We start from the raw sequence: 8,099 nt of genomic DNA on the forward strand, positions 1-8,099 counted from the left end.
TTTTAGAGAGAGAGGAAGGGAGAGGGATAGAGAGATAGAAACATCAATGAGAGAGGAAGTCATCAATTGGCTGCCTCCTGCACGGCTCCCACTGGGGATCTAGCCTGCAACCCGCGCATGAGTTGGTGACCTCTTGGTTCCTGGGCCAATGCTCAACCGCTGAGCCACATCAGCCAAGCTGTATCTCAATATTTAAATGCTCAGGCGCAGCCGCCACATTAACAGACTTATGAAGTATTCAGATGCTATTACCTAATTATAATGGATACATTTGAATTTAAGAGCAGTAAAAAAAATGTTCAATTAAAAATTATGTGCCTAAAATTAAAAACAATGTACCTTTTGACATTTTTTTTTCTTTAAAAAATATTTTAAACAAAAAGAAACAGTGGGAAGGAAGACCTTCCTAAAGGACAGAACGATGAGTGGTACACCTCATTATCCACTTTGTGGGGAAGGAGCAGTGGCTCTGGGTGGGAATACCTATCTATGTAGGTGTTCTATAGGGTCTTGTGGAACAGCCTCCCCAGTCACCCAAGCTGGGCACTCCAGGTGTGTCCCCCACCCTGTGTGGGCTGTGTACACCCCCACCTGCCCTGTTGTGTTGAGCTTTGCTTGCTGTTGGCATGTCAGTGAGAGGGATTTACACCCAGGCTGATCAGCTGTGGGGACAAGCTGTGACCACCATGAAGGATCAGTTGTGCAGAGGCTCATCCCACAGAGCAGCACTCACTTTAGTGGGGCTCTGGTGTCCACTGAGTATGCCTCTTGAGCGTGTCACTTGTGGAGGTGGTTGGATGGTGCTTCAATGTGGTCTGAAGCTGTCCACCATGTGCGCTGGCTCTGGGGCCTACTGGGAGGTGCAGGCCATGGTCAGCCGCTACCTGTGTTCTGCCTGGGGCCACCCAACCTGAGCTACAAAGTCATCTGCAGATGCCTGCTACTTGTACTGGGTTTGGAGATGCCCAGGAGAGGGCAAGCTCTAAACTAAGGTTGGCTGCCTCTACTGCCAAGTCTTGGACCACTTAGTGAGAGGTATGGTGCACACTGAGACCAAGTATTACTTGTTTGAGAAATTTTGGGAAAGTCTGAAGCATGAACCAAGACTGGTCATTCCTATGGGAAAGCCACTGGAAACAGCTTGGGTGAGCCCACAGGTTGGTTGGGTGGGATTTCAGGGAATCACCGGGGCAGGGCAAATAGTGTTAACTCTGCAGGCTCTGTGGGGGGGAGTCTCAACATGGAACAATGGTCTCTGCTAGCACTTCTGTCTGGCAGAAAGCTGCCTCCCCCCAGCTCTCAACCTGATGCCAGACACTTAAGTTCCTCCCCATATGTCCCTTGCTCCTTTGCTGCCCTACTGCTAGAACTCAGAGGAAGTGAGTCCAAGTAAGTCTGTGTATGAATCCTTTAAGAAAAATTCCTGGGACTCTGCAGCCTCTGCATCGCTCAACTCAATTCCCACTTTTTTTTTTTTTTAATAGCCAGCAGTTATGGGGACTTCTCTTCCTGGCAACTGGAATCCTGGGCTGGGGGCCTGGTATAGGGCTGGGAGCATCTCACTCCTCAGGAGGGACATCTGCAGTTATATTCCTCCTGATTTTTATCCAACTCACGTGAGTGTGGGACCGGTCAGTTTTGCATCTCCACCCCTCCTACCAGTCTTATGGTGGCTTCTTCAATATATCTTTAGTTACAGGACTTATGTTCAGCTAGATTTCAGGTGGTTCTGAATGATAGTTGTTCTGCAGTTTAGTTGTATTTTTAATGTGGTTCTACATGACTTTTTAAAGTTGAGTAAAGTACAGGGCAGTTCATCATGACAGGGAACTGTCCTGCATACTGCAGATATCTCTAATCTGTGGTCCCTGTCCACTAATGCCAGTAGCATCTCCAATCATTGTAACAGCAAAGCACCCTCCCAAATTGCCAAAAAGTTCCCATGGATAACCATGGACATAACAGTTCTGAAGGTGCTTCCTTCCTTCATTTCCTTTCCTTTTCCTCCTTTTGTTTTTCCCTATGATTCCAAGAAGTGGGAGCAGGAACAGGGAAAGAAGAACTATATCTATCTTGCTGTGCAGAATGGCTAAGGAAGGACCAGATGAGTCAATTGCCAGGGGACCCGTGGGCAAAGGTCTCAAAGATTTTCCCAAGAAGTCATCATCAGCAAGGAAAGAAAAACTTCCTTCTTACTTCTATAGTGATTGCACTTCACACAACTCTTCCCAGCATGTCATTTTATTCGAATCTACTCACTAACTCTGCATGGTAGGTAGGGCAGGGTTATAAACAACATTTAAGAGATTAAGAAACTGAGGAACAGACAGCTTAAGTGACTCACTGACCCAAGATTATCCACTATTTCAGCCTGTGTTTGTTTCCTTGCCAGCCCTCCTATGACATGTAATGATGTTGTTTGTTCTGTGGTGACTTAATGGACTGAAAGCTCCCAGTAGCAGGAGCCCACTGCCTCTCCAGGTCACCCATCGTCACGAGCACTAGCATGGTTATTTAAAGCGAATGGGGTTTAAATAAATATTTTTAAATAAATGAGTTAGTAGTTAACTTGCTTCCAATCTTTTATCATCTTCACAGGATTATTTTTTTTAATTAAATCTTTATTGTTCAGATTATTACATTAGTTACTCTTTTTTCCCCACCATAACTCCCCTCCACCCAGTTCCCACCCCACCCTCCGCCCTCACTCCCCACCCACTGTCCTCATCCATAGGTGCACGATTATTGTCCAATCTCTTCCCTCACCCCACACCCCTCCCCCCCCCCCCAAGAATAGTCCATTCCCTTTCTATGTCCCTGATTCTATTACAATCGCCAGTTCATACTGTTCATCAGATTATTTATTCCCTTGATTTTTAGATTCACTTGTTAATAGATGTGTATTTGCTGTTCATAATTTGTATCTTTACTTTTTTCTTCTTCTTCCTCTTCTTAAAGGATACCTTTCAGCATTTCATATAATACTGGTTTGGTGGTGATGAACTCCTTTAGCTTTTTCTTATCTGTGAAGCTCTTTATCTGGCCTTCACTTCTGAATGATAGTTTTGCTGGATAAAGTAGTCTTGGTTGTAGGTTCTTGGTATTCATCACTTTGAATATTTCTTGCCACTCCCTTCTGGCCTGCAAAGTTTCTGTTGAGAAATCAGCTGACAGTCGTATGGGTACTCCCTTGTAGGTAACTGATTTTCTTTCTCTTACTGCTTTTAGGATTCTCTCTTTGTCTTTTGCTCTTGGCATTTTAATTATGATGTGTCTTGGTATGGTCCTCTTTGGATTCCTTTTGTTTGGGGTTCTCTGCGCTTCCTGGACTTGTAAGTCTATTTCTTTGACCAGGTAGGGGAAGTTTTCTGTCATTATTTCTTCAAATAGGTTTTCAATATCTTGCTCTCTCTCTTCTTCTGGCACCCCTATAATTTGGATGTTGGTACACTTAAAGCTGTCCCAGAGGCTCCTTACACTATCTTCGTATTTTTGGATTCTTTTTTCATTTTGCTTTTCCGGTTGGGTGTTTTTCGTTTCTTCATATTTCAAATCTTTGACTTCATTCTTGCGATCCTCTGGTCTGTTGTTGGGAGTCTGTATAATGTTCTTTATTTCAGTCAGTGTATGCTTAATTTCTAGTTGGTCCTTTATCACAACCTCGAGGGTCTCATTAGATTTCTTGAAGATCTCACTACATTTATCGGCGGTCTCACCAGTCTTTTCAAGGGCCTTATTAAGGTTATCGGCGGCTTCTAGACAGTTCTTTAAAGACCTTAAAAGTGTGGTTTTGAACTCTATATCCAGCCGTTTGCTTTCCTCCAATTCTGTCGTTTGTGTCCTGTTTCTTTGTCTCGGCATTTTTTATGCTTCGCTGTGTCAATAGAGTTCCTTTCTGTGCTAAGTGTCCCAATTACCTGAGGTAGACACTCTTGGTGCACCCCCTTGTGGGCTTTGTGCACAGTCTTGTTGTAAGTAAGCCTTGATTGTTGTAGTTATCACTGTGAGGAATTGACCTCCAGGCCAATTGGCTGTGAGAATCAGCTGTGTCTGCAGTGGGAGAACTTCTTTGCTGGAGACACCCCTCTGGGGCTAGACTTGCTTCAATGGGGCTTTGGTGCTCACTGAGTCTTCCCCCTGAGTGTGTCTTTTACGGTTCCACAGAGCTGCAAACTGGATGGTCCCACTCTGACCTCTGGGATTCCTGGCTCCTGTATCTCTAGGGAGATGCTAATCTAGCCTTTGCCTGAGGCTATCCAGCAAAAGTCTCCCTGCAGGGCTTGAGCGGGGCGGGTCCCACGGGATCAACAGGGCGGGGTTAGCAATTATGGCTGCTCTCAGTCTTGCCCTCAGAGGCTCTGCTTCTCAGTGTCCCAGTAATTGCTGCAAGCACCACGGAGAGAAAGCTGCCCTAGAGCTCTGAGTGATGCCAGACAGTCCCGCTTCTCCCATATGAGTCTGGGTCCCTAGAGACTTGCCCGGAGCTGGAGCTCAGAGTCTGAGACTCCCTCCCCATTGAAAACAACAACCACACCCTCAGCCGCCAGCCTGCTCCGCATGCACTCTGCACCTTAGTATTTTACTTCAGCACTGCGCCTCCTCTGAGTCTCGGTATGTTGTACTCTTTCCTCCTAGTTGTAGAACTTCCACTCAGCCAGCCTTCCTGTGGTTCTGATGATGTCCGTTCCGTCTTTTAGTTGTATTTTTGAAGTGGTTGTTCGAGGCAGCAAACTCCAGTGTTTACCTATGCTGCCATCTTGGTTTCCAGCCACAGGATTCTCCTCTTAAAGTAGGATCTCATTATGCCACCTTCCTTGCAAAATTCTGCAATGGGTCACCACCATCTACAAGACAATGTTGAGCTCCTTAGCTTGGCATTCAATATCTGGCTTCAACTTATATTCCCCTCCACACCCATCCATGCCATCCACACTCTAAACCACCTGAACTACTTGCCTTTATCAACTAGCATTTATTGAGCACTTATGTAAGCCAAGTACTGTGCAAATAATGTATGTTATTCCATTTAATCTTCACAAGGACTCTATGAGATAGGTAACACCATTATCCCCATTTCTGTGTGGAAGAGAAAACTGAGGCTTGAATAACTCACCAGCAGTTCTTAAACGGACATCCAAGACTCGGCCTCCCACCTGTCTGCCACCCAAGCCTGTACTCTTAACACCCACACTAAGTGAAGCTCACGCTTTGCTATCTTGACGGGGCCTGCTTCAGGCTCTTCTCATCCTTGCAGTCCCCTGTCTAGGGGCCCTTTCTCCAGGAGTCTTCCCATCCATCCACTCCAGTGAGTCACTTTCCCTCTGTAACCTCTTGTATTCTGACTTAAAGCAGCATCAGCTGGGCAGCTGATTGTCCTCCATTCAGGACTGTGAGCTCTTTCTAGGAAAGGACTGTGATATATTCATTTGTAGAGTCAGCATCCAAGTCCTAACACTCAGTTGGCATTAAGTAACTCTTTCTTGAACATCTAGGGTTGAAATCCAGTGATAAAATCATTATTATTAAGGAAGTAACCACAAGGGGGCAGTAGCAAAGGGAGTGAAGATGGATTGCCCTGACTTCCTTCTGGGAGATGGCTGTTCTACATGAGGTTCTGTGTAAGAGGCACTCAGGGACAAAGGAATCAGGGTATAAAATAATTAAAATGTACTTAGTCAAAAACAGTAAATAACAACATGAAGTGTGGAGGAAAATTGAAGAAAATTAGAAAAATAAAAAATTTTGGAAGATTTCACTTTTGAGATTTCTAAAAAATTTGGAAAACAAATTTATTTACATCTTTTGTTTCCCGAATATAATTTTATTAACAAACCAAAAAACATGCAACATTCTATTAAGGAAAACATATATTTAGATCTGTAAAGACAACTAAAAATATAGTTGGTCTTTTCTATTACAATACTCCAAATTTTGCCACCTTTCTCCCTCTACCCTCCAAATCGTTATCTACAGATTTTAAATGTTTTAAATCAATAATTATGGGTTATTTGCTTTTCATTTCTGTGTTGTTTTGCTAGGTTTTCCCAGCTGGAAATGGATAGAAGACCACACAAATTTTGAAGAGTGTTATTTTCCAAGCACTGCTGGAGATCAGAGGACACCTACAGCAAACCCTGCAGAAGGGTGGGTTAGAACTGGATGGAGAAGAATGGAGAAGGCCCCCCTATATTGTTGAGCCATAAGTGCCAGAATTCATTCATATTGAGGTTCAGAAAATAAATAAGAGAGTTTTGAGAAGTGGGTTCTTAGGGGGAGCCTTCTTAGAGGACTTTTAAGGAGGGCCTAGAGTGCCTTAACATGTCAAGAGAGAGATTTGGGTGGAATCTCACAGAAGGCTGGCTATGTGTTCCCAAAGCTGAGGGCCGTGATGGGTGGCTGTGCTAATTCCTTCCTGGACAGTGTCCAAAGCAGCAGGGAGCAGGGGCCATTGCCGCTTCCGTGATAAGAGTGAAGGGCAGGCTGCTGCTGCTCTGGGGTCAGTCTTCACTCCTGGAATTTGTAGGGAAACATGCAAACTTAGTACAGGGCCACGCAGGTAAGAACTTACTGTCCTTCCTGGCTTCCCTTCTGCCCCCCAAAAGGTTAGAAACAACAGCTAACAAGTCAAGAAGGAGGTGATGGAGGAAAAGGGGAGACTGAGCACGCCCTCCCTCCCCATCTGCAGCAGGCCCAGGGGAAAGCAGTCTTACCTTTGAATGAAGACCAAAGTGCAGATTACTTCGTATTACCTGACATTATAATTTCTGGACTGTGGCTCTGTTTTGCAACTTTAAATGTCCAAATGCCTTTGTATTAACTTAGAGTGGCCAGAAACGTCTTGGGAGTGGCTGGGTTTTCCTCCAGGGACACTAGCTCCATGGAGCCAATTGAAGGTGAGCAGGGAGAGTCAAAAAGAAAATCGCTTTGCAGTAGCATCTCATAAGCTGTGCTTGTCCTATATAGTTTGTTTTACATATGCAAAGCTGAAGGGAGATACAATAGAATCTAACATCAGTAGTCTCTGGGTGGTGAGATTATGAGTGATGAGATGATTTGTTAAATTTCCTGGAGTTTCTAAATTTTCTACCATGAACATATTTTAATTTTATAATCTTTAAAAAATGAAAATAAACAGTGTTCTTTGGAAAAGGAGAGAAGAAATTAAGGTGATGTAGGTAAGAATAATTTATTGCTAAAGTTCTGTAGAACAGTCCTGCATGGCCATGGTGGGGGTGGGGTGGAGGCTGGAGATGAAACCATGATCCAGGTGTAAGGCGCTGAAAGACAATGGCAAGAAAGAAGAGTAAGTGCCTGCTGAGTGTCTTCGGTTAGTCCCCTGGATACTAGTCACCTGCCCTTTGCTACTCCTTTGACCCAGAAACTCTTATCTGACACCCAGGTCTATGGTTCCTCAGTGCCCATCTGCCAACTCTCTGCTCTGGACAATTCTTGATAGTCCACCGGGACTTCCTGGGGATCAAGATGTGCATGTGAGGGTGAGAATGGCATCTGAAGCTTCTCTCCCAGCTTTTACTTCCTCATTGATCTTCAGTAGGGTTAATTTAAGAATTTCAGGACAAATAAGAGGGTGCATTACTTTGGAGCAGAAATTCCTCAACCTTGGCATTATTGCTCGGTGGGACTGAGTCACTCTTTGTGGCAGGAGGCTGATCTGTGCATTGTAGGATGTTTAGCAACCACCCTGGCTGCTACTCATCAGATGGCAGTAGTACACACTCCCCACTCCCAGTTCTAACAATCAAAACTGTCTTCAGCTAGTGCTAAGTGCCTCCTACATGTCAAAATCATCCCTTATTGAGAACTATTACCTTGGCGGTAACTACCTGTTTCACCCACTCAAAAAAATAAGGCCCTGAAATTAGAACTATATGTAATTATAGGAGACCCTTGGGAGTCTGGTAAATGGGTGACTGATGATTTCCCTCCTGAAATGTTAGAATGACGTAGGGTCTGAGGTCAGGCTTCTCCAGATAGAAGTGGGACACTTTTAGGATGGAATGTTTATGTCCTCCCAAAATTCACGTTATATTTGGAGATAGAGCCTTTAAGGAGGTGATTAAGATTAATGAACCTGGCCA

The sequence above is a fragment of the Myotis nattereri genome (genome assembly GCF_964212035.1).
Source record: "Myotis nattereri genome assembly, chromosome: 2".
Lineage (NCBI taxonomy): Eukaryota > Metazoa > Chordata > Mammalia > Chiroptera > Vespertilionidae > Myotis > Myotis nattereri.